The sequence below is a fragment of the Mesoplodon bidens genome, assembly GCF_964165515.1.
Source record: "Mesoplodon bidens genome assembly, chromosome: 15".
In the NCBI taxonomy this organism is placed as follows: Eukaryota; Metazoa; Chordata; class Mammalia; order Artiodactyla; family Ziphiidae; genus Mesoplodon; species Mesoplodon bidens.
The window spans coordinates 67,718,120-67,744,225 of NC_138171.1; the positions used below are offsets into that span (position 1 = coordinate 67,718,120).

General features: G+C 51.3%; 1 long non-coding RNA gene across 3 annotated transcripts; it reads right to left on the reverse strand.

Moving 5' to 3' along the window:
* Positions 1 to 3,673: 3,673 nt before the first annotated feature.
* LOC308629369 lies at positions 3,674 to 7,285 on the reverse strand. 3 transcript variants are annotated; one of them, XR_014017664.1, is made up of 4 exons: positions 7,201 to 7,269; positions 6,740 to 6,795; positions 3,927 to 4,090; positions 3,674 to 3,761 (listed from the first exon to the last, which is right to left on the reverse strand). It is a non-coding gene; the product is annotated as an uncharacterized lncRNA (long non-coding RNA). The 3 variants fall into 3 exon arrangements; XR_014017663.1 differs by lacking the exon at positions 6,740 to 6,795 and having other exon boundaries at positions 7,201 to 7,285; XR_014017665.1 differs by lacking the exon at positions 7,201 to 7,269 and having other exon boundaries at positions 6,740 to 6,819.
* Positions 7,286 to 26,106: the final 18,821 nt, after the last annotated feature.

Genomic DNA, 26,106 nt, shown 5'->3' on the forward strand with positions numbered 1-26,106 from the left:
CTTGCAGCAACATGGACAGACCTAGAGGGTATTATACTAAGTGAAATAAGTCACACAGAGAAGGACAAATACTGTACACAGAATTTTAATTATATGTGGAATCTAATAAACAAACAAAACAGAAATAGACTCGTAGATACAGAGGACAAACCAGTGGTTCCCAGAGGGGAGGGGATCAGAGGTTGAGTGAAATAGCTGAAAGGGATTAAGAGGCACAAACTTCCAGTTATAAAATAATTCACAGGGATGTAACATACAGCTAAGAGAATATAATAAATAATACTAATTTTGTATGGTGACAGATGGTTAATAGAATTATTATTGTGATCATTTCATAATGTGTCTGATTGTCAAATCACTATGTTGTACGCCTGACACTAACATAATATTGTATAACTACACTTCAATAAATAAATAAATAAATAAATAAATAAATTCCAGATGGATCAGAAATTTAAACATTGAAACTGAAACCCTATAAGCATTAGGAAAAATGTAATAATTTTTAAAAATAATCTCAGAGTGGGATTTTTTTTAGCATAACACAAAACCTGGAAGGCATTTTTTTTTTTTTTTTTTTTTTTTCTTTTTGCGGTATGCGGGCCTCTCACTGTTGTGGCCTCTCCCGTTGCGGAGCACAGGCTCCGGACGCGCAAGCCCAGAGGCCATGGCTCACGCGCCCAGCCGCTCCGCGGCATATGGGATCCTCCCAGACCGGGGCACGAACCCGTATCCCCTGCATCGGCAGGCGGACTCTCAACCACTGCGCCACCAGGGAGGCCCTGGAAGGCATTTTTTAAAGTAATAAATTTAATTACATTAAAACAATTTTAATTCAAATGTCCAAAGACAAACAACAAAATACAAAGAGTATTTACAACATGGGGGTTGGCAAAGGTCAATTCCCTTAATATATAAAGCACTTCTAGACATCGATAAGAAAAAGACCAACAACCCAATAAAAACAGATGGCAAAGGATAGAGCAGAGCTCATAAAAATGGATCTAAAGCTCTTTTAAATATATGAGAAGATGCTTAACCATACTTGTATAAAGAAGCAAGGATTATGGGACTATTACATACCAATTACTTTTAGCTCCTGGACTGGCAAACATCAAAAAATTTGACAGCATTCTGGGTTGGTGAGGATGTAGAGAAATAGATGCTCTCAAATATGTTGACGGGAGTTAAAAAATCAGTACAGTCGCTCTAGAGGGCGTTTTGACAATATTTATAAAAATTAAAAATGCACATATCTTTTGGCCAAGCGATACCACTGCCAGGATTCATCCCACAGACGCACAGGCACTCATGCCAAGCAGTCTAGTTAAGAAGATAAAGACGCTCACTGCGGCTTAGTGAGACAGCGAGATTGGGAGCAACCCAAGTGCCTGGCAATGAAGAATTGGTTAAACAAATGTACAATCCTATAAGGGATACCAAGCAGCCATTTTTTAAATGAAGAAGCACTTTCTATGCGCATATCAACCTATCTCCAAAATATACTAAATGAATTTATATACAGTCACTGCTCCTCGGTATCCACAGCGGGATTGGGTCCAGGCCCCACCCTCCACCTCCAGGGTACACCAAAATCTGCAGATGCTCAAGTCCCTTATATAAAAGGATGTAGTATTTGCATATGACCCACCCACATCCTCCTGTATACTTTAAATCATGTCTAGACTACTTATAATGTTGGCCTCCCGTATACTTTAAATCATCTCTAGATTACTTATAATGTTGGCCCACACAGCAAATTCAAGTTTTGCTTTTTGGAACTTTCTGGAATTTTCTTTTTGGAATATTTTTGATTCATGATTGGTTGAATCCATAGACGTGGAACCTGCAGATATGGAGGGTTGACTGTGTGTGTGTGTGTGTGTGTGTGTGTGTGTGTGCATGCACGCGTTCATGCCTTGCATATAATATATACATGTATATATTATACATTTATACATACCTTGCATAAAATATACATATATATATATGCTTGCATGGACTATCTCTGGAAGATGCACAGGTAGTGGTTTCCTCTAGAGACAGGTAAGGGATAGAGGGATGAAAGCCACTTATGTTTCATGTGTGATTATATTAATATGCAGATGTATTACCTATTTTGAAAAATAACATATTTTTAAAGCCTTAACACTTCGGTAGATCAGCCACGTCTTCCTCTTGAATGAGTTCAATCCTTCAAGTCGGAAACCAAACTCCAGGTCTTCGCTGGTGGTCCAGTGGTTAAGGCCCCATGCTCCCAGTGCAGGGGGCCCAGGTTCGATTCCCAGTCAGGGAACTAGATCCTGCATGCCACAACTAAGAGCCCGCACATGGCACGAAGATCCCCTGTATCACAACTAAGATCCAGCGCAGCCAAATAAAAAAATAAATATTTTTTAAAAATTGTCAGACTTTAAAAAAAAAAAAGAACCCAAACTCCAAGGGAACCCCAAAAGTGATGCAGGCTTGGAACTGGGGAGCCTCAGGGAGTCTGTGCAGACCCGCTGGAGGGCCCGGTGCACCATGGCGGCTCCAGGGTGGAGCCAGCCTGGAACCCAATGAATGTGCTTTTGTCAAACTGGACAGGCAGAGAGAGGTTGGGTGTGTGTGGAGAGGGGCGGTGGGCTGTCCTGAGCCGAGAGCCAGTAACCTCCAGGAGAAGAACTGAGAAGGAAATTGGGGCCTTCCTCATGAAAGGAGACAGGGCCGGGACAAGACTCAAGGAGGTGGAGGTACTGCTGAGAGAGGGGCCTGGCTCAGCCCGGGGTGAGGTGGGGTGCGGAGAGCCCCTTCCCAGCCGAGGACCTGGGCCCAGCAGCCTCTGAGAAACACTGAGGCCCGCCAGGCTGGAAGCAGCGCCCCACCTCCTCCACCAGCCACATTTCCGTCCAGCCGTTGGCTTGTGTCCACTGGCCTCCACACAGGCTGGGCTGAGTCAAGGAATTCCAAGGAACAGGCAGCTCCTGCACCAGGCTCAACATGCCGCCCTCCCACCAGATGTGGTCAAGTTGGACTCAGAGGTCTGCACTCTGTAACCTCATCTGCTTCTCTGCGCCCAGGTTTCCCCTCTACGTTTAAGTGTTCCTTTTGGAAATTTTCAGCCCTTTTATGGCATAGTTAAGGGGAAAGGAATTTTTCCAGAGCTCAGTCAAAGATGTTGGCTTAGCTGGGTTGGGAGGGGAGGGCGACTTCGGGAAGAAGTAGGGGTCGGCTGGGGTGGCGGTGAGGGGACTATGTGAGGCCCTGGGGAGGAGGACTGGGCTTCCCAGGGGCCACTGGTCCTGAGCCTCGACTGCCTACAAAGACTACAGCTTTCTAGTCTCTGGTCATCCTGTACATCTCATCACCCCTCAAGTCTCCTCGCTCACCCAGCACTGTTGACGTACCACACACGTGCTCAAACGTCCTCCGTCTGCCGTAGGCCCCCGGGGTCCCCCTCCTTCTCCCCGTGGCTTGTCTTACCCTCTGTCCAGCTACACCGGAGAGAAAAAGTTATGGGGAAAAAGAACTCTCGGGGATCCACCCCAGCTGAAGTTGTTGAGAGCAACTCTGAGGACACCAAGCAAATTCCACAGAGGCCACCGCCCCACCTGGACTCTGGGGGCTTCCTGCCCCTGGGGGTCTTCCGAGCCTGGCCCAGTCTCCCCGCTCAGACCCCTCAGCCCAGACCTCTGCCCGGCATCTGCTTTCCCCACGCTGTCTTCTTCCTCCCATTGCTTGTTGATTTCCTGCCAAACCATTTCCCTCCTGGCTCCAAACTTCTGTCGGGAAAGAAATGAAATCAGCACTTGGAGCACTGGAAGGGGAAAAACAGCTGCTTTTAACACAGTGAGCTGGGGGGAAGGGGCAGCCGAGCAGCTGGATCTTGGTGGAAAAGGAAGAGTCTGGTGGGAGCACAAAGCTCATGGCAGGAGGGGTAAACTCACATGCCCGGTGGGCCCAGCAGACACCATGACGGGGGCTTCCTAATGGCATCTTGGGCTGTAGTCTTCAGACGCAGACACATCTTGTGTCCACATTAACCATCCTTGGGCCGTGTATTTTCCTCCACTTTAGAGATGTGAGTACAATATCTTTCCTCTTCACTCTCCTATTAAGAAAAATTATAGTGCATGTGTTTGGGGCATAATAGAGAGCAGTGGGGGCTGTGGCATCAGGGCCACCAGGTAAAATAGCTCAGGATGGGCAGACTCTGTGCCATCACCAATTGTGGCACGTGAAGTGTGGGCCTCCGTTAACAAATCTGACCTAGAGATCTGGATTTTTCGTGTAAAAATCGCCTGAGATTTAAATGGTGGCAACTAATCGGGGAGCTTTAAGGCACTGGCAGGTCAGTTCAGTGTGGACTAAACAAAATGCACCTGAGAGCTGGGCCTACGGGTCAGAGCTTGAGACCCTGGTTTATGCGTGAGAGCTGATGTGTGGACCCAGCTGACTGGGCCACCTCGGCCTGGAGTGGGCAATGCCAGGGCTCCACCCATCCCCTCAGGTCTCCTTTTAGCACTGTGTGTCCCTGACCCTGGCCAGCTCAAAAGTGCTTTTGCTTTCCCAAGAGTGCACTTGGGGCTCATCTTTGGAGGGCTACCCTCAGGCTACTGGAGCTTCCTTGCTTGGAGACAGTGAGCCTGAAGCACCTAGAACTTTACCTTCTGCTGCCACACTCGCCCCACACCTGTCATTCTTGGTGAAGGACTAAATGGGAACAGAAGTCCGGCCCTCTTGCTTTGAATCAAGATCACCCTGAGTAGCCCTCACCCTCCAGAGCTCCTAAGGACCAGGCTGACACCTCCCTCCCTTGGGACTTTGCCTGAGATCACCCCTGGCTTGGCCTTCCCCCTATCCTGACCTGCTTCCTTCACTCCCCTCAAAGTTCCTCCTGGGAGAATTTCCTTAATAAATCACAGGCACACGAGTCCTTGTCCCAGGATCTGTTCTGGAGGACCCTCCCGTAGACACAGCCAAGCCAACAGACAACTCCTCCCACAGTGGAAAGACTAACTTTTCCAGGAGCTGATACAACAGTTTGAGAGCCTCAGAGCTGTAGACCTTGTCTGACAATCAACTTAGGAGGCTTGGGGCTCCTACAAACCCTCTGCCCTCCCATCACATCCCCCCCTTCCTCTGCATGTCACCCTTCTTTCAGCCTTGTGATTGCTCCTAAACGTCCCCTTCCCCCAGCCCCCGCCCCCCAACCGCATGGCAGCCGCATGGCAGATTGTGTGTCTGACCCCACCCTGGGGTAAAAGCCAATTTCAGTAAGTCCCAGCCCCATTGTGTAGCGGCTGGTACAAATAACCCACACTGAAGTCATTTAGCAAAAGAATTCCCAGGGAATGCTGTGGGGAGCAGTGCAGAGGTGGTCCAGTTATCTTGAAGATAGAAATTCGGGAATGCAGAGGCAATCTAGAGGGTGCAGGCTCGGAAAATGAGGGAAGCCAGCCGAGAATGCAGTTGACCTACAAAAGAGGGCAGATCAGAGAACTAAAGAGAAACCGAAGCCAGAGCCCAAACCTGGTTTCTGTTGGTGGCAACCAAAAGCACCTGGAAGTGAAGAAGCCAGTAAAGGGCATTTTACAGAGCCAGCTACTGCTGTGGGCAACTGGGCCACCCAGGAAGGAGGTGACCAACAGCAGAGGGGCATGTGCCTCAGAGTCATCCCAACTGAGAGAAAAGGAGCTGGGGTATTTACGCATCAGCTCCCGCCAGCCAGAGAAGCACTGCTCCGGTTCACTGGGTCTCAAAATAGAATTCTCTGGGAGTTTTTTCTAAATCATGATGTATGGGTCCACCTCCAGAGATCCTGAGTTAACGAGCCTGGGTGCTGGGTCTGGTGAAAGCCCCCCTAGGGAATTCGTGTGCACAGAACTGTTTGGGAAGCCCCGGTCTAGCCGATTTCTCAGATCCCTGTGAGCCTGCAAGTTCGGGGCCTCCCTGAGTGACTTCAGCTGAGGATGGAAACCCTGAGAAAGCCGCCAGTGCAGCTGGAGATAAATCACTCATTGGCTGGGGCTGCAGCTGGTGGAGGCTTGAGAAATAAGGGGTTTGGCCTCAACTCCACTGTTCATGCTCCCGTGACCATAAAGGAGCCCGACCCTCAGACGTTCTTTATAGAAGGAAAAAAAAAATGTCAAGCATATTTTCCGAGGTTTAATTTCCTCCCAGTGTCCTGAAGAAACCCTCCTAAAGCTTAGGCTGCCTCAACCCCAGTCTCTGGTAATAACATCAAAGACTTTGAAATTGAGACCCAGTGTGACTTTGCTAAAGTAAATAAAAACCAGGGGAGGAGGAAAACTAGAAAGCACCTGGGTCTAGGAGAAGCCCACCCTCCACTGAGAAGGTGAAAAAAGAGGCTGTTTGGGGTGGGGGGAAGGGGGCAAAATTCTGAGGGTTAAAATTCAGGAAAAGGGAAATACACTAGGGTTGCCAGATTCAGCAAATAAAAACCTAGTTCAATCAAAAACTAGATGCCTAGTTCAATTTGAATTTCAGGTGAACAATGAATAATTTTTGAGTGTATAAGTGTGTCCCATGCAATATTGGGGGCATACTTATATTAAATACTGCATGGGGTAAATCTGTACTAAAGATATTATGCATTGCCCATCTGAAATTCAGACTTAACTGGGCATCCTGGATTTTATCTGGCAACCCTAAAACATACAGGCAATTAGATTGGTCTCAGCTGGTTAGGACACCCTTAACTAGGCATGTGGGTTAAACTGGGTGTCTCTGTGCTTACCTACATGTCTCTGGTCTCACCTGGGCGGCTGTGGCCCAGGAGGTGCCTCTGGCCTTCTATTTTCAGGTGGAGCGGAAATGCCAGAAGAAGATGTGGAAGGAGATGAAAGGGGAAGAGAGAAGGCAGGAGGGGGTCCAGCTGGGAGGGTGAGGGGCCCAGCATCCCCCTGCCAGCCCTCCTCACCCCCACCCCACCCAGCCCTCGCTGCTCAGGCCGGAAGAGCTCCAACCCCAGGCTAGGGCAGAGTTTGCCTCTCCCTCTGTAAGCCGAGGATGCGGAGGGAAGGTCCGCAGACACCCGGGAGCTGCTGCGCCCCAGCCCCGAAGCGATGGGAAGAGGGACTGAAGGCTTATCCACGCCCCACCACCACCCTCAGGGCCACCCCTGCCCTGTCTCCCCGCCCCCCTGCGCCCTACATTTTTCTCCCGGAGCTGCCTCCCTCCACCCTCCTCTCTCCCCACCTCGCGAGCTTCCAAATAAGGAGGCCGGAGCCGGAGGAGCGGTCGGACGGGGATGCCGGGAGTCTGGTCCCCTCCCCGAGGCGGGATCCCGCTGCCCGCGCAGCCGGGAGGGAGGGGGCGCAGCTAGAAGCGGCCTCGCGGGCCAAGGTCAGGGTCGGAGGCCCGCGGCGGGCACGGCGCTATAGCCCAGTCCAGGTGAGAAGGGCCTGCGGGCCGCCCAGAACCTCGCCAGCCCCGCGCTGGCGGCGGCAGGACGGGGAGGATGACGTGGCGGCGCGAGGAAGCGCCACATCCTCGGGCCCAGACTTCCCGCTCCCAGGATCCGACCCAAAGAAAATAAGGCAGACCGAGGAGAGATGTCCGGAAGCAGTCACCGCGGCAAAGGGGAACCGGTTTAATGCATCTTGGTACATCAGCACGATGGAATGTGATTTTATATCTTCTGGCGTTCGTTAGCTGCCCACTTGGTGCCAGGCACCCTGCCAGCTCATGGGTACACGAAGGTGGGGATAAGCCTGGCTCTTTCCCTTGGGGGGGGGTGGTCACAAGCAAAACCATGGCTGTTAAGAGCACAGACGCCAGAACCAGGTAGCCAGGTGGGCTTGAACAGGGGTCTATCTCCCCATCTGTGAGATGCGGACCTCAGAGGGAGGGGGGGAGGGTTCAGTGAGGTTCTGCCGGCGAGGCGCTTGGCACGGTGCCTGGCACTACGTAAGGTGCCCAACAGTTACCAACTGTCATTATTGCTGTTACTATTACTGTGGGCGTGTGATTGGTGTCGTAACAGAAGCATGGACAAACTAGGATGCAGGCACAGAGAGCAATGGGCTAAGTACCACGGTAAAGGGCACAGAAGCTACTAGGAGGACACAGAAGAGAGTGTGCTAAGCAAAGAACAGGAGAGTGTGCAAGCCCTGAGCATAGAGAATGGTGTCTCATTCTGCCCTGGGCTGTCACCAAGGCCCCCGCAGGTGATGGCTCAGCTGGATCTTGAAGGGTGTGAAGTTTGCTGGATGGACAAGAAATGGAAAGGCATTGCAGGTAGAAGCAAACATGCGAGCCAGGGAGGAGGAGAGAAGGGGTAGGGTGAATTCCAAGAACGGCTGCTAAGTGTCTCCAGGAGAAGCAGATTAGTGTGCAGGGTTGCAGCTCTTCCCTTATGTGCATCTGCCCTCAGCTGCATGTGTGCCAAGCCGGCCCTCCCTCTGTGACCGTCTAGGCCTTGGCTCTGTGCTCAAGACCCCACCAGGCACAGCCTCCATCATGGTGAGGTCCCCATCCTTTTAGTGACCACCCCAAACCACTCAAGATACTTTGAGGCCGACATCAAAAGGAAAGGTTCCGGGTCTTTATCTTTTTCTTCCCACAACGATTCTCGGCCCCTAGGCAAATCTGCCCACCCTTTCCCAGCAACCTTTGAGCTCTTCATACCAAGAGACGTGGAGGAGGAGCAGGGATGAGCCATTTTTATGGCCATTGACCCAAATCCAAGTGAAAAGATCCCAAGCTCTTGAAAGAAGGGACTGTGGTGGTGATACCGATCATAATACCTAACAAACATGGTAGCTTCCTCTCCATCAAGCACTGTGCCGACACCTTCTGTATGAATTACTAGTCTTATCCCCTGGCTTCAGATATGCAACTGAGTTGAAGAGATCTGCTCATGGCCACCCAGCTAGTAATGGTGAATCTGAGATTCAAACCCAGGGCTGCCTTACTCCAGAGTCCATCCCCTTACCACTGGACCATCTATTGAAAAAGTGAAACATGCCTAGTTAGGGCTTTGATCAAGAGCAGGGAAAAGGCAGGGCTCCTGACCTCTTCAAGTGGAGAATGGGTTAGCTGGTAAGGTTGTCACCAGCCAACAGGGGCACAGCCACAGACCTGAGTGCCACATGGTGAGCGTCCTCTATGCTCCAGACACTGCCCTGCATGTCGTGTCTCTATCTGTTGGGTCCCAGCACAAAAACCACAAAAACCACACAAGGTCTTTCAACCAAGAGAATTTAATATAGGACGTTTGTTTTGCAGCTTGGACTTTCTGAGGAGCCAAATGGCATGTCAGGGTGACCAGAGAGTTTAGTAACAGCGGGAAGTCTCTGCTGCCACCACTAGGGTCAGGACAGGAAGGGAGAAGCTGGGGTTACCAGAGCCCACAGTTCAGGCCACCTGGCAGGAGCTGGAACCACAGCAGAGATGTAGCCACTGCCACGGAAGCCACCAGAAGCACGGGGTGGGGTGGGAAGGAGATTTCTAACCCTAGCAACTTACCCTCCAAGGTAGTTATTTTTACCCCATTTTCGAGATGAGGAAACTGAGACTTAAGTGACTGACACAACCAAGACAGAGGTCAGTGAAGCCCTGATCTAAACCCAGGTCAGAGTGTCTGTCTTCATGCTCTGGCCAAACCAGTCACCTCAGGAACTGTGTGAGCCATGAAGACCTCAACAACAACAAAAGAAGACAATCTAGGAGGCTTCAGTTTCCAAACACTTGACTAGTATGGGGTCAGGGATCAAGGGGTGACAATGGTGCCCACGTTTCTCTCCTCTTCTGTCCCCCCAAGTCCCAGCTCTAGCCCAGAGAGGAAAGTTACGTGAAGCCACAGCCAGGGTTCTGGGTGCTGGGACTATAGGGACATTTTTACCTTTGTGCTCTTCTGTACTTTCCAAATTTTCCCAGAGCAACATGCACACCATCATTAATGGGAAGGACAAATCATCTCCAGGCATCACTAAAAAGGTAGAAGTCTCCAGACGAAGCCTTTAGCAGAAAAAAAGTTGGGGCCAAAGATGGTGACAGGAGGGAAGACTGGCCAACACAGATGGCTCGTCACTGGCCTCCTCCCCTGGGAGGGGACACAACCAGGAGGCGAAAGCCTGCCATGTCACCGGTTGTTCTTCACACATACACACACCCACCCCTCATATGCACAAACACACACACGACACACACAGATGTACACACACAAACACACGTGTGCTCTTTTTTTCCATTTATTTTTAGCTCCGTTGGGTCTTCGTTGCTGTGCGCAGGCTTTCTCTAGTTGTGGCGAGCGGGGGCTACTCTTCGTCATGGTGTGTGGGTTTCTCATTGTGGTGTCTTGTCTTGTTGAGGAGCACAGGCTCTAGGTGCGTGGGCTTCAGTAGTTGTGGCTCGTGGGCTCAATAGTTGTGGCCTGCAGGCTCTAGAGCGCAGGCTCAGTAGCTGTAGCACACGGGCTTCGTTGCTCCCTGGCATGGGGGATCTTCCCGGACCAGGGCTCGAACACGTGTCCCCTGCATTGGCAGGTGGATTCTTAACCACTGAGCCACCAGGGAAGTCCACATGTGTGCTCTTATAAGCAGGCCCAGCCACAACACATATGCACACATATTTGCTAACATGTACACATGAAAGACATATAAACACACATTCCTATACACATATCCACACATGCGTATATATTAGCACACAAGTGTATATTTACACATGCCAAACAGAAGTCTCTTGTACACATGCACACATCACACCCATGTACACGGGCACACACACACACAAACATCACACACACCCACACAGGCTCATTCTGCTTCACTTTTAAAATGGGACTTGGCAAAATTTTCCTGTCATAGCACCTCCCAAGGTAGTATCTGGCCTCCTCGGAGCAGCTCCCAGTGACACCTCCCAGGAGCAGGGAGGCCTTCGCCTTTCAGCCCCAGAGCACGAGCCACAGGTGCCATCTCAGGTGTGAGCTCCAGAGAGCAACTCCCCCTGTGACAGCAGCTGGAGGCCCAGCTCGTCCCCTTGAGCACCCAGAAGCCCAGCAGTACCCAGAAGGGTGGCCCATGAGATCCCTGGGGACCCACACCCCGATGAGCCACCCCCCACTCTCAGGAGTGGGTGCAGCTGGCAGAGTCCACGTGTGCCCAGAGGAAGCCACGAGGCCAGACCTGCCTGGGTTCACAGAAAGACCCGTGGAGTCTCTTCCGCGAGTGGTGCTGGGAAAGCCGGACAGCCACGTGCAAGTCTATGAAGTTAGAACACACCCTCACACCATGCACAAAAAGAAACTCAAAATGGCTTAAAGACTTAAATGTAAGACAAGATACCATAAAACGCCTAGAAGAGAACACAGGTAAAACATTCTCTGATATTAATCATACCAATGTTTTCTTAGGTCAGTCTTCCCAAGGCAATAGAAATAAAAGCAAAAATAAACAAATGGGACCTAATCAAACTTACAAGCTTTTGCAAAGGAAACCATAAACAAAACAAAAAGACAACGTATGGACTGGGAGAAATTATTTGCAAATGATGCGACTGACAAGGGCTTAATTTCCAAAATATACAAACAGCTCATACAACTCAACAACAACAAAAAACAAACAACCCATTCAAAAAATGGGCAGAAGACCTAAATAGACGTTTCTCCAAAGAAGACATACAGATGGCCAACAGGCACATGAAAAAATGCTCAACATCACTAATTATTAGAGAAATGCAAATCAAAACTGCAATGAGATATCACCTTACAGTCAAAATGGCCATCATTAAAATGTGTACAAATAACAAATGCTGTATACTTAAAATCCAAAATGCTGAGTCACAGGCTATCTTAGAAAATGGTACTAGATGGCTCTCCAGATGACCAGCCTATACTCCCACCTGCAATCCATGCTAGTGTCAGTATTCCCACTTCTCCTCAATAAGAAAATATTTTTTCAGCTTATTAAGGTTTACCATTCTAAGACATATAGTGATTTCTCATTTTTGTTTTAATTCGTATTTTTATGGTTATTAAAATTTTAAGTACTCCTTCATATTCTCATAAACCTTTTGAGATATCTTCCTCAGTAAATATCTTGATCATAAAAAAAATAAAATAACAAATGCTGGAGAGGATGTGGAGAAAAGGGAATCCTCCTTCACTGTTGGCAGGAATGTAAATTAGTGCAGAGAACAGTATGAAGAACAGTATGGAGAACAGTATGAAGATTCCTCAAAAACCTAAAAATAGAGTTGCCATATGATCCAGCAATCCCACTCCTGGGCATATATCCAGAGAAAACTCTAATTCGAAAAGATACATGCACCCCTATGTTCAAAGCAGCACTATTTACAATAGCCAAGACAAGGAAACAATCTAAACGACCATCGACAGATGAATGGATAAAGAAGATGTGGTACATATATACAATGGAATATTACTCAGCCATAAAAAAGAATGAAATAATGCCATTTGCAGCTACATGGATGGACCTAGAGATTCTCATACTAAATGAAGTAAGTCAGAAAGAGAAAGACAAATGCCATATGATATCACTTATATGTGGAATCTAAAATATGACACAAATGAACTTATCTAAGAAACAGAAACAGACTCACAGACAATAGAGAACAGACTGGTGGTTGCCGGGGGTTGGGGAGGGATGGAGTGGGAGTTTGGGGTTAGTAGATGCAAACTATTATATACAGAATAGATAAACAACAAGGTCCTACTGTACAGCACAGGGTGCTATATTCAATATCCTGTAATAAAACATAATGGAAAAGAATATGAAAAAGAAAGGCCCTTGCCGTCAGAAGGCTTGAGCCAAGCCCCTGCCTGTCAGTGGGCCTCTGTTTCCTTATCTGTAACGAAGGGGCCTCTCAGCTCTAGACCCAGCTCAGCGCGTCCCTCGCCTGCTGCATCAGGGTCTTGTAGCTCGCGCCGCAGATTTAGCTCCTGACCTTACGAGCAGCTGGAGAGAAATTTAATTCAGAGGCTGAAGTGCACCCACCACAGTCACTGCCACTATAAATATACATGTGGCTCACTCACCAGAGAGCCCAGGTGGCCCAGGGGAGGCTGCGGGACGGACCCCCCCATGCCAAGCGGTGCATTCACCCACTCCTGGCCCCTTCAGGTTAACCGCAGCCCCGCGGCTTGCCAGAAACATCTGCCGGCATGTATCCTGGATGACAGTGGAGCAGCAAAGAGCCTGGGACGGGAGGGGCCCGCTGGGAGCTGAGGGCCTCCAAGAGGTCTAGAACAGGAAGGGGGTGGCAGGCACTGTACCTGCAGGTGTGGGGATAGGGGCTTATGGGGAAGCCTGTGCCTTTTGAGCACCAACGCAGGGGACCTGCTCAGGGCGGGCAAAGATTCCCCTCTGAAGCGAGGTAAACTTCCAAAGAGGATACCCCGCAGGGACTGAATTTAGAGCTTTTTCTTCTTTAGAGAAAGACCTTGCCCATTACATTGTAAGATGGGTGAAGACTGGACATTAGTTTGAACTGACCTGAACTTGGCATCCCTTGGAAGAGGGGATGAGCCCCCGACGGTCCAAGGAGTAGGGACTGGGCCCAGAGGGAAGCGGGTAACTCAGGGTGCCCAGAGCAGTGCTGTCCTTTGACCCTGGTGAGAGCCCCAACCCTGGCTCTTCTGGGCCACGTTCCTCCCTACAGGGTTAGGAGTTGGTAAGGCCAAGGGGACATGCCCAGCTAGACGATCCCACACACCCCTTTCTTCTAGGGTAGCATCCCCAGACTCCAGGGGTGGCCCGGGGCCGCTGTCTGCAAGATGTCTACCTGGGTAGCTGCAGCGGCCAGGGTCCCAACCGGAAAATAGAGCCCAGGCCAAGTGATTAATCGTGAATTAATGTAAGGAAGGAGTAACTGAAACCCTAATAGGAGCAGCGAAGCAACCTAAATTAGAAGCGGCAAGAAATCGCTGCTTCCCTAGGGCTGGAGGGACAGAAGAAGAGATGGTGCTCTCAGGAGCTGGAACTACGGAGGAGCCACAGCCCGCTCTGGAGACACCACTCAGAGCACGGGGGCGGGAAGGAGCCCCACCCGCTTCTCCCCTCCCCCCCCCTTCTCCCCTCCCCCCCCCGGCCCCCCTCTCTCCCCGCTTCCCATTGGCTGCACCTACAGGAAGCCGGCGTGCAACGGACCCTGGGAAATGTGGTCCGTGGGGTCGAGCCCCGCAGCGCCGCGGAGCAGGGAAGGGTGAGGGGGGACCGGTTGGCTGTAGCTGATACCTCAGCTGTACGGTTGGGCCTGTGCCTGCCTGAAGGCAGGAGGTGGCCTCTGCTGACACCTTCGGGGCTCCTCTGATCCACCCTGCGGTGGAGGGTGAGTCTGGCGGGAGAAGCCGCTGTCACCCTGCACCATCCGGAGGGAGAGTGGGAGAAAGACCTTGTGGGCACTTCAGGTCCCTTGACCCGGGATCTGGGGAGCCAGCGCGCTGGATCCCAACCCTTGACCTTCCTGCACGGTGGCTCCTGAGCGGCCCTGCCGGCCAGAGCTGGGCATCTGACTCCTTAGCGGAGCGCCGGCAGCATTGGGGGCGGGGGTGGGGGTGGGGGATAAGAGCAGCAGTTGCTGTTGGTGAAGCAATTAGGAGTCTAGGCGCTAAGCTTCATGCTCTAGGAGGGCTGTATCATTTCATTCTTTTAACAACCTCTAATACACACCAAGTGTGTCCCCATAAAACCCAGGGAAAAAATTATTATAATCAAAAAAAATTAAAAGTGAGTCCCACGTGTTCACAAATAACTGAGCAAAGTCAAAGTCCTGAAACTGAAAAAGGGGAACCTCCCAGAAGGTCTGAGCACATGTGGTGTGACTGCTTAAGGCCAAACTAGACCTTGGGGTCAACATAGTTTTCTATTAAGTAGATAGAAAAATGTTCACTTCTGCATATGTTCTATGTAACAAAGCCTGCATCAGCACCACCTCTGTTTTCATTCAGTATTTATTGTGATTCAACGTTGTAAATGTTTCACATGACATCATACTTTAGAGGAAGAAATGAAGGATCAGAGAGGTGGAATAAACTGCCCAGGGTCACACAGCTTATCAATGAGAGACTCCGTGATGGAGTAGCTGCTAGTTAATCCTCCACTACTGACATTTCCCCACCTGTCAAGTCAGGTTCAAGGCTCCTGGCACTGAGCCGAGGTGGGCAGGGAAGGGGTGTGCATTCTGACAGCATCCCAAAGCCAGATACAAACTGGGGGAGGCACCAGAGTGCAATGCCACCACCACCTCCATGTCATCACAGTGAGTACATTGTGTGCAAACAGAACGTGGTCAGTATGCTGTCCCGGTGGTAGAATGGACAGTCAACTCTCGGAAGCCTCTCTGGCCCTCCCTGGCTTTTCCCTTTAAGCCAATAAGAAGGGGCTGTGGAGCGTTCCAGTCTCCCTTACCCTAGGCAGGCCCAGAGGCATTGGGTGACTTGCCCAAGGTCACACAGCTGGCTGGAGGAGAACCATGGACCACACATGCAGCTGCACACCCGTTTCACGGCCTGCTTCCTCTCTCCTTCTCTGGAATGCCCCTTTGCTGCTAGAGTTTCAGTGGTTCAAACCTAGAGGGCAGAATGGGTTGGGTTGGGTTTTTCACAAACTCCTTCACAGGTTACAGACAAGATTTTACTCTTGAACAGAAAGTAGGAATTTATGAAGTACGGTTTAAGGCACAGCTCTCTCCCTCCTCCCCACTCCAAACACATTAGGATCTTTTTCCCCACCCACCCCACCCCCAAAATTATTCTACAGGGCAGAAAAGAGGAATTTGTGAGTTTTCCCACTCCTAGTGGGACGTTTCCCAAAAAAAAGACAATTAAATCTTCACTGCTCGGGGCTTCCCTGGTGGCGCAGAATCCGCCTGCCAATGCAGGGGGCACAGGTTCAATCACTGGTCCGGGAAGATCCTACATACTGCGGAGCAACTAAGCCCGGGTGTCACAGCTACTGAGCCTGCGCTCTAGAGCCCACAAGCCACAACTACTGAAGCCCGCGTGCCTAGAGCCCGTGCTCCACAACAAGAGAAGTCACCGCAATGAGAAGCCCGCGCACCGCAACGAAGAGCAGCCCCCGCTCGTGGCAACTAGAGAAAGCCCACGCGCAGCAACGGAGACCCAATGCAGCCAAAAATAAATTAATTAAATAAATAAATAAAATCTTCACTGCTCAATAAGAAGAGGGCAGCTCCCGGCCCCGTGGCTGCCTGACACAAAGGCAAATGGGAAGAAAGCTCAGCTCAGGTCCAAGGCCACAGAATCCAGGCCTCTCGTCCAATCGTTCCATCTGGGACCCAGGGGTCCACAACTTCCAGGTCCCTCTAGGAGGATTAATAGTCTGCCAGAACTTGTGAGCTGTGGGGTCAGCAGTGCTGATACCTGAGTTCATGGCTAATGAGCGGCAGAGAGCAGGAGGCCATTTCTACCTCACTCAGAGATGGACAGTCCAGTTGGAAGCTAAGCTACTTCTGAAGGATGGTAAGATATCAAGGATGGTATTATATCAGTGAGCTTTTGCTGCATAACAAACAACCCCAAAACTCGGTGGTTTAAAACAACAACCATTTATTTAGCTCATGATTCTGCAGGTTAGCAATATGGGGTGGGCTCAACTGGGTGATTCTTTGGGCCCCAGCTGGGCTCACTCCTACATCTTTGGCCAGTGGCAGGGTTTGCCAGGCCTGGCTGATCTAGGAGGGCTCGGCCAAGGTGGCGTGCCCCTGCTCTGTGTGGCCTCATCCTCAGCAGGGAAGCCTGGGCTTTATACCTGGTAGCTGGCAGGATCCCAAGAAAAGAGCAGAAGTACTCAAGGTCATAAAGTCACTTTGACCATATTCCAATGGCTAAGTCAAGTCACAAGGCCAGGCTTGAATTGAGGATGGAGAAACTGGCTCTAGCTGTTCATGGGAGAAGCTGCAACGTCACATCACAAAGGGGCATGGATACAGGGAGGAGAGAAGGACTGTCACCATGTTCCCAGATGTCCTTTCTAAATTCTTCTAGGAACAAAGTAGGGGCTCCAGACGAAAACAAAAATGTGGAATAGAATAATCCATCCAAGCAAGGGTTCTGTGGCACCAGCCTGATGTGCACCTGCTAAGTGCAAACCTTAAGCCTTAGCAGTGGTGAGCTAGAGCCCATGAGTGCTGGTGCACGACAGCCAACTGTTAAATACTGCGGAATTTTGTGAGCCCCTTGTTAAACCACCATTGCTTGAAATTGGCCACGGTGGGAGTATTTACACCCCGGGAATTGGCAAGCACTACAAATCAGAGAGCTGGCTTAGCAGGGCACCACTGCCCTTAGGCCAAAACAAACACTTTCTCTTCCAGTCTAATGAGTAAGATGGACAGATACACAGTGAAAGAGGATAACACACTAATCAGAACATGATGAGTGCAGTACGGGAAAGAAATGGAGAGACCAGAGACTCAGAGAGAAAGGAACTCATAGTTCCCGAGAGGTGGGGATTAGCTAAGTCATCGCGGAGGAGGTGGTCTTTTCGCTGGGCCTGGAAGGATGAATAAGCAGAGGCGAGGCTGCAGCCTGCGGGGGCAGCACAGGCAAAGGCGGAGAGCGGGGCTGAGATCACACCGTAGTGTTTAGTCTGAGTTTGGCTTCCAGTGAGGTCAGAAGTTTAATGATCCCCATCTCCATCTTGGGAAGTAAGTAGTCCAGGCAGGCACATGGCCCTGCCCCCTACCTGCCCTTCCCCCACCCTGTTCTAGAATCTCGGAGAACAGCTGCAAGAACTTCTCCCTCTCCCTCCCCTTCTCGGCAGCAGCAGCAGGTGGTCTATCCACCACCCCGGATTTGACACCTGGCTGTGTGCACTCAGACAAGTTGCTTCATCTTTCTGAGTCCTGGTTTCCACGTCAGTAAAACGGAGCGAAAGTAACTGCAGGGTCACCAGGATTCGGGGGTGGTGCCTGTGTAGCACGGTGGCTGACCCCCAGGTGTGGACACACGGGGTGGGGAGTGTTTGTGTGTGTGTGTGTGTGTGTGAGAGAGAGAGAGAGAGAGACAGACAGACAGACAGATTAGTTTTTTCCTTCTTTCTAGGCCCTGGCCAACCCCCTCTTGGCCTCCTCCATCTGCTCTGGGAGGGGAGGCTGCTCTCCTTCCCAGGCTTGGGTGGGTGGGGAGAAGGCCTGAGTGGCCTGGCCGTGTGTTGGTTGGTTCTAGGTGGGCAGCTGCGCTGAACCTTGGCCACTTCAATCCAGCTTCGCTGATGTAGCCACTTCAGACAAAGGGTCCGTGGGGACGCCTGGCCCCGGCCCCCAGCCTGTCCATCTTTGTGCGCAGCCCAGGCCCCCCATGAGGGGACTGTGCCAGCCACACCTGCCTGGAGAGACCTCTTCAGGAAACAGCACCAACCCCTCCAGGGACAAGGGGCGGGGTGTCTGGTTGGGACGGGGCCCAGGAACAAGCAGGAAGCACATGAGGGCGCCAGGTCAGCCAGGTCAGCGATCCAAGCAAATATTTGGCATATCAGTGCTCAAGGCTGACCTTGACAGTCCATCACTGCGTCCTCGGAACTGGTATCAGGCTGCTCTCCCCCATGCCTCCCCTCGTTACAGGGATAGGTATTTCTAGCTGGGGGCAGGGGCCCACCCGTCTTCCCAGCCCCCGGCCTACAGCTCCTGCCTTGCCCACCTCACCCCAGGTGGTCCCTGGACAAATCAGTTTCTCCCCCAGAGTGAGCCGCTGGCTCACCCTCCCCCAGACCACCCTTGCACACACCCCGGCCCCTCCAGCTGGCGAGGATATCCCTCTCCAAACCCCTGAGGGAGACAGCCTCAGAGGGAGTCGAGGGAGCTGCACCCACACCCCCTGCGTCCCCTGGGGCCGGAGAGGGCGTCCTGCACTTTCTCAGAAAGCTGCTGAGCGTGGCCCCAGCCAAGAGCCAAGAGCGCAGCACTGCCTCTCTGGGTGCTTTGTTCTACTTCCTGGAGGCTAAAAATACCTTGGCACTGCCAAGGCAGCCCTTGAGAGCCCAGGGGAGCCGGCGGTGGGAGCAGTGATCCGGCACCTGGCACAATTAAAAGGAGAAACGCAGTCACTCCTTCAGCTCAGAATGAGCCAGCCTCCTGGGCACCCTGCCCCCTGCCCACTTGGTCTGCAAGGGAAGCCTCCCTGCGCCCCTGCTGTGCCCCTGCTTCCTTTCTCCTTCCCCATGCTGGACCACCTCCATCCCTGTCTGGCCGGAGCCTGGGGTTGCCTACACGACTGTGCTCTGACACGTGTCAGAACAGCAGCTCTCCTGCAGAACGCCCTGGAAGCCTCACATTCCTCCAGCAAAGCTGCAGTTAGCACCCAGGCTTCCAATGGAAATTCCCTTAGTGGGTGATAACCCAGTGGCTTAAATTCAAGCCAACCTGCCTCAGTCTATCTGCATCTTCTCAGGACCTCAAGCCTCTGTGAGAATCTGATGAGAGCTCCGGCTCCAGGGCAACATTCTCCAAGCAATTCGACGGAACGTACGGATGGCCTGAACCCCAGCCAGGACTCCCCACAAACACCCCAAAGTGAGGAGCCCTCGATGTGCTGGAATTCGGGCCCTGAGATACACCCTGACGTGGAAGATGGCGGAGTGGCGCGCAGACGAATACCAGCCAATGGCGCGAGTGCGGGGCGGTGGGGTGAGGACCAAGGGCTATGGGACTGCGGAGGGGAGGAGGCGCCGGGACAAGGGGGTGTGGAGGGGAAGAGGGTGCGTTAGAATGGGGTTTTGAAAGACAGACAGGATTTAACCAGAGAGAAAATGCAGGCTCAGAGAACTTGTGTTCATAGCAGGGCATGAAAAAGCAGCCTTGTTTGGGAGCAGGGGTCGCCAAAAGACTTGTACAGCGTATGAAGGGCGAGTGTGCTGGTTTTCCATTGCTGTGTAACAAGCAACGCACGCTAATTATCTCACAGTTTCCATCATGAACTGGGTTCTCAGCTGGGGTTGTGACACACCCCAACCCCACCCCTGAGGCTTCAAGGCAGGACATCTGCCTCCCAGGTCATCCAGGGGATTGGTAGAATTCCTTGCCTTGCAACTCCTACTGCCTGTGGGCTGGAGGCTGCTGTGGGCTCCTAGAGGCCTCCACAGTTCCCAGAGGCTGCCCCCAGCCCCCTCCCCATGGCCTTCTCACTCCATAAATTGGCCAAGACAGAATCTTGTATAAGGTAACCTAATCAGGGGCAACATCCCTCTGCCTTTGCCGTATTCTGTTGTCAAGCAGCCAGTCACAGTTCGTCCACACTAGGGGAGGGGATTATATGGGGCCGGGGGTGGGGATGGATTAAAAATAGGGAGTGGAAATCATGGGGCCATCGCAGAATTCTGCTGACCACGGTAAGACTTAGCTAGAAAACAGGGTTACAGCCCAGTTGAGAAGGGCCTTGATTCTGTGGGAGACAGAACGCCACTGAAAGGGGATGGGAGGGGAGAACGCGAGCAGAGGCACAGGTCGTTGCCCTTTGGGAAGGTGGTTGCCATGGTTCCAGGGGAGAGGATGAGGGGCTGTGGCCATGGGGATGGAGAAGAAAGACCCGATAGCCACCTGGCTGTCTCCTCAAGTGTCACCTGATCAGCAAGGCTCTCCCTGTCCACCTGACATAAAATGACCACCTGTCTCTTCTCCCAACTCCGCACCCAGCCTTACTGTCTCACAGCCCTGACCACCATTGGTCATGCTCTGTGTTTGCCTGTTTATTGGCAAACATAATTGTCTTTCTCTCCCTCACAGAATGTAAGGACTTTGTTTGGCTTACTGCTGTATCTCCGGCCACTAAAACAGTGCCTGGAGTATAGTACATGCTCAATAAATATTTGCTAACTACAAGAATGAATGGATGAATGAATGGGTTTAAGAAATTCTGGCAGTAGACTTGCTTGAACTCCATACAATTAAAATGTAGCAGCAGAAGAAGGCTGCGTTGCTGATATGCCGAGGTTGGTCTTGACAGATTTTGTGGTGATGCTCAGCATCTCCTTGGGAAGGGGTGGGTCAAGGTGGGAAGTAGTCACTGAGGTTAGCTTTGATCAAGGGGATCTGAGATGGTTAGGATCAGCTAGGTCGGGATATCTAGTGGGCAGTTGGAACTGTGAGCTTCAGAGCTCGTGAGATGAATAGAGAACAAGGGAATAGACTCTGCAGTCAGTTCTAACAGAGGGCAGACGAAGTCATGAGGGTAAGTGACAGACGAGAACCAAGGATGCGCCTGGAGAGAAGGAGCCCCTCTGAGAGGTAGGACAAGAGAGGGGAGGGGGTGCCAGAGAAAGAGCTCTGGAAGGAAGGCAGGCCAAGCAAACAAGACAAGGACCGAAAGGCTGTGGCGATGAGGGGGCCGCTGGTGACCACGTGAGTGCAATCTCAGAGTCGTTGCGGATTCCAAGTCACTGAGAGGCTGCATGTGGGTACCAACCACCCTTCAAGGAGGAACCTGGGGCGATGCTGAGAACAGACATGATGGCGAGGAAGGGAGGAGGGGGAAAAAGAGGGCGGGTCCCAGAGTGGGCGGAGGAGATTCTGGGATGGCCTAAAAGCACAGACCCAGCAAACTCACCAGAACATTCCTCGCCCTGCCTGTCCCAACCCTCCCCTCGGCAGGACGTGGGGAGGCACAGGAGAAGGTGAGGAAAGGAGGGACTTGGGTGGAGAACACGCGCAGGTCCTTGGCCTTGAACTAGCTGTTGAGAGAAGCTTAAAATGGAATCCTCGCGGGAGCTCAGGAGCTGAGGGCGCCTGGTTACACGTGGAGAGTCCTGCTCTCACCCTTTCCTCCGGGGCTGGAACTCGTTACAGCCCTGGCAGATGGCATTTTCTAAAACGGCCACACAGTATCTCCCATCTCATGTGCTCTTCCACGATGGGACCTTGACATACTGCCATCAAGAGGTGAGGCCTGGGGCTTCCCTGGTGGCGCAGTGGTTGAGAGTTTGCCTGCCAATGCAGGGGACACAGGTTCATGCCCCGGTCCGGGAGGATCCCACGTGCCGCGGAGCGGCTGGGCCCATGAGCCATGGCCGCTGAGCCTGCGCATCCGGAGCCTGTGCTCCACAACGGGAGAGACCACAACAGTGAGAGGCCTGCGTACCGCAAAAAAAAAAAAAAAGGTGAGGCCTGTGTCCCTCCACCCTGAACCTGGTGGCCTTTGTGACTCAACTAGTAGAGTCTGGCATCAACCACTGCAGGTGACCTTATCCTCGTGGTTGGACCTCACAGTTGGACGGGGCCATGCAGCTTCCGAAGTTTTCTGTCTCTGGAGACGTGTCTTTGAAGCCCTGGATCACCATATAATAAGTCTGATTAACCTAAAACCACCACAAAGAGAGACCCTCGGCCCAGCCTCAGCTGAGTTCCCAGCCAACACATCCATGCCGCGCCTCTCGCCAAGGCGCTTGACTGTGATCTGCCTTGTTCCTGAGGTGGAGCACGATGTCCTGCCCATTCCCCTTCGCCACTGAGCATTCCCTGGGAAGGCTGGCTTTATTTCCCCATCTGGGGCCCAGAGTAAGTGATAATCAAGCAGGCCCTCAGTGGGGTATGCCCCCTGAGCAGGTCCCAGTGGTCATGGGCACAGGTCACCTTCTAGCTCCCAGACCCCCACCTACTCCACTCCAGGAAACATGGAAAGTTCAGAGACCATCCCAGGCCCAGCTGCACTCCACGAAGAGACTGGGCAGGCTGCCCAGAATTACACAAAATGGACTTTGGGCTGAGTGCCCAAGCTGGACTGATGCCCCCGCCTGCTTAGAAAGGGCACTCTTTTCGGAACCAAGGCCACACCTTGTCACGAAAGCCAAATGCTGGCAGAGCAGGACAGATGGGTGGGAGGGGCCCCTGGGGTAGACGAGGCACCTCCCCAGTGCCTCCCCAGCCTGTCAGTCGGAGGAGGGGAAGGAGGAGGGGAAGGCGGCCCTCACGTGCAGGTAGTAAGTCATCCTCGTTATTGAGGGTAGCCCAGCTGCTTCTGAGAACGGGCTGCTAAGGCATCCGGGACTCATCCCCCAAATCCCAGCCTTTAGCAGTGAGATAAGTAGAGTTTCGGGAGCCTCACGAGATGGTCCTCCTTAGAGCAAAACCGATAAGTGAAAATCAGGAAAAAATTGTTTCATATCCTGTACTTGTGATAGGATACATGTAACCTGCCATTTAAGATAGAATTTATTATTTAAGTTGCTTTATTCTCAGTTATCCATTCTTTTGATAAATATCCAGGGAGCATCTAGTATGCGCCCAGCACCAAAAGAAAAAGACATGTTTTCATGAATATGTGTCAATATATGTGAGAATTTGCAAAGGCTATTTCCAGAACACCAGTCCTCATTCAGGGTCTCTGGGGACATTTGTTAGTGTGTGGAGATATTTTTGGCATCTAGTGGGTAGAGGCCAGGGATGCTGCTACATATCCTACAATGCACAGGACTGTACCCACAACATAGAATTATTTGGTCTGAAATGCCACTAGGGCTGAGGTTGAGAAACTCTGGCCTGGAAGAATGAACGTAACACAAGAAACAGGTGAGCAATTGTTACCTGTGGGGCAGGGGAACTGGGAGACCAGGACACACGGATGTGTGAGATGATTATTCTTCATCATGTGCTGTTTTGAACCATTTTGTAGGATTTCTTACCACCTGCATGTATTACTTATTTTCTAAAAGGAATAACGATGACTTGTCGTAGCCATACTTATTTGGTTGCCTTCTCCTGGTTGTTGGGGGAAAGGAATTTGAAAAAGAGGGAAAACCAAGGTGTTCACAGTCCATGGTGCCTGCAGCCCATGGGCCATCCAGCCTCCTCTGGTCCAGGACTCCTCAACCTCGCCCCACTGACACTATGGACCAGATCATTCTTTCCTGTGGGAGGCCATCCTATGCACTGTAGGATGTTTAGCAATATCCCTGGCTTCTGCCCACCTGATGCCAGGAGCATCCTCCCTTTCGCTGTGACAACCAAAGATATTCCTAAATGTCCTGGGGGAGGGTGGCAAGGGGCAAAATCACCTCTGGTTGGGAACCACTGTGCCAAACCTCCTCTGCAAATCCAAACACAAAGAATTTCCCATTGGGCTTCCCTGGTGGCACAGTGATTTGAGAGTCCACCTGCCGATGCAAGGGACACGGGTTCGTGCCCTGGTCCAGGAAGATCCCACATGCCGCGGAGCGGCTGGGCCCGTGAGCCATGGCCGCTGAGCCTGCGCATCCAGAGCCTGTGCTCCACAACGGGAGAGGCCACAACAGTGAGAGGCCCGCGTACCGCAAAAAAAAAAAAAAAAAAAAAAAAAGAATTTCCCATTCACTGACCTCACAAATCTACAGTGGTCCAGCTGGACCCTCAGGTGGACACATAAACGCGCAAACTGGCACAAGGACGTGGAGAGAGCAAAAGTGCATGGAGCAAAGAGTGGGGTCCCAGCTGCCCGCGGGAACTGATGCTCACAGAGAGTAAGAGGGGTCTCGGGGCTCCTCTGAACCATCCACCCGTTTCACCGAGGAGGAAACAGAGCAGAGAGGTGATGTGGCCAAAGTCACACAGTGTATGATGGCCAGTGACACTGGGACCACTCTATACCCTGTAGCATCCCGAGACGTCCCTCAGAGGCTTTCCTTGTCCCTCATCCACTCCCTGTTCCATGGGCGCCCCCGAGTCTCCTGGGATCCCCTCTTGAAAGTGGACCACCTAAGACAGTGCATGGCTAGTGTGTGTGTTTTCTGCATTCACCCTGTCTTTCTAGGTAAGCAATTGTTCTGCTGTTCCTGGCACAGCATGGGCTCCAGTGTGAACTGGCTTGTTTGTGGACACAGAGTTGTCTCCTAGGGACTCCTTCTGCAGCCACAGGCAGCTGGCACCTGGGGAAAGCTGGTTTACAAAACTCTCTGACTTTTCATTGATAGAGAGCAGCAGGGAGGAATGGCATGAGAAGCAAACCCCACCTTGTTTCAGCTCCCTGGGGAAGGCAAGTCAGAGTGAGCCTGGCCTTGGCAATGAAGTCAGCCAAGCCAGCTGGTCCCTTCTCTCCTTCCGGTGTGAAAACCAGGTTGCTTTTTTCAGGGTGAAGAACCCAAGCTTTGAGCTGGACTGCCTGAGTTTGTAACTCCACTCTGCTACTTCCTGGCTGTGTGGTCTCAGGCAAGTTACTCAACCTCTCTGAGCCTGAGTTGCGTCAATAAATGGCAATAACAGTGTTGACTTCATAGTATCGTTAGAGTCAGCTGAGATAAAACACATGACATTCTTAGCATGGTGACCAGCACATTGTAACTACGAGTGAAATGATTCCTGCTGCTATTACTGTATGATTCATTATAAACATAAGTATGAATATAATGTTTATAAATATAATTATATAAATTTCATATATATTATAATAAGTATAATAATACCATGGCTCATGGGCCCAATACAGGTTTTCACAAATAAATTCCATTTGGGGACAGACAGGCTGGAAAACTAATGAGAAATTTCTGGTCATTTGTATGACATCCCTCCCCCCACCCCATATTAGAAAATAAAAGGATCTTTTAAAAACAAATTTTAATGGTGGTCTAGCTCATCTGAACAGGACACAATTGCCCTGTTCTTGGTTTTGGCTGTTTTCCAGCCACGATGTTCTTCTCATTGATCAGAGAGAAATCCCCAAGGTTTGGCAAAGGAAGCTTTTAATTGCTCTGGATGGACCAATTTTTTTGCTTAGCTGCTCAAGCATATAATTGAGGGGGAGACAGAGAGAAAGAGAGAGAAAGAATCACTTTGAGATTACTTTGAGATAAATATATAGTCAGACCTCCCCCTTCCTGATCAGACCTAAAACACACACCTCTCCTGTCTCCCCCAGCTCTGGGGAAGGAGGGCACAAAGCAGGAACCGCATTTTCTTGATCTTTATCAAACTAATGATGTGTGATAATAACAACTGCTCTCCTTCATCATATGTGCTTGCTGTATGTTGGATTTCCCCAGAAACAGACCCTGAGACAAGTATCTAGTCAACCTACTTTATTTGGAGGGAATCCTGCAGGCACCAGGAAAGGATAGGGAAAGTGAGTCAGAGATTGGAAGTCAGCCAATAAAGGGTGTGTTATCAAGCACGTTATCACTGGGGCGTCGGGCACTTACTCTCCCCGGGAACCGTGGGATGAGG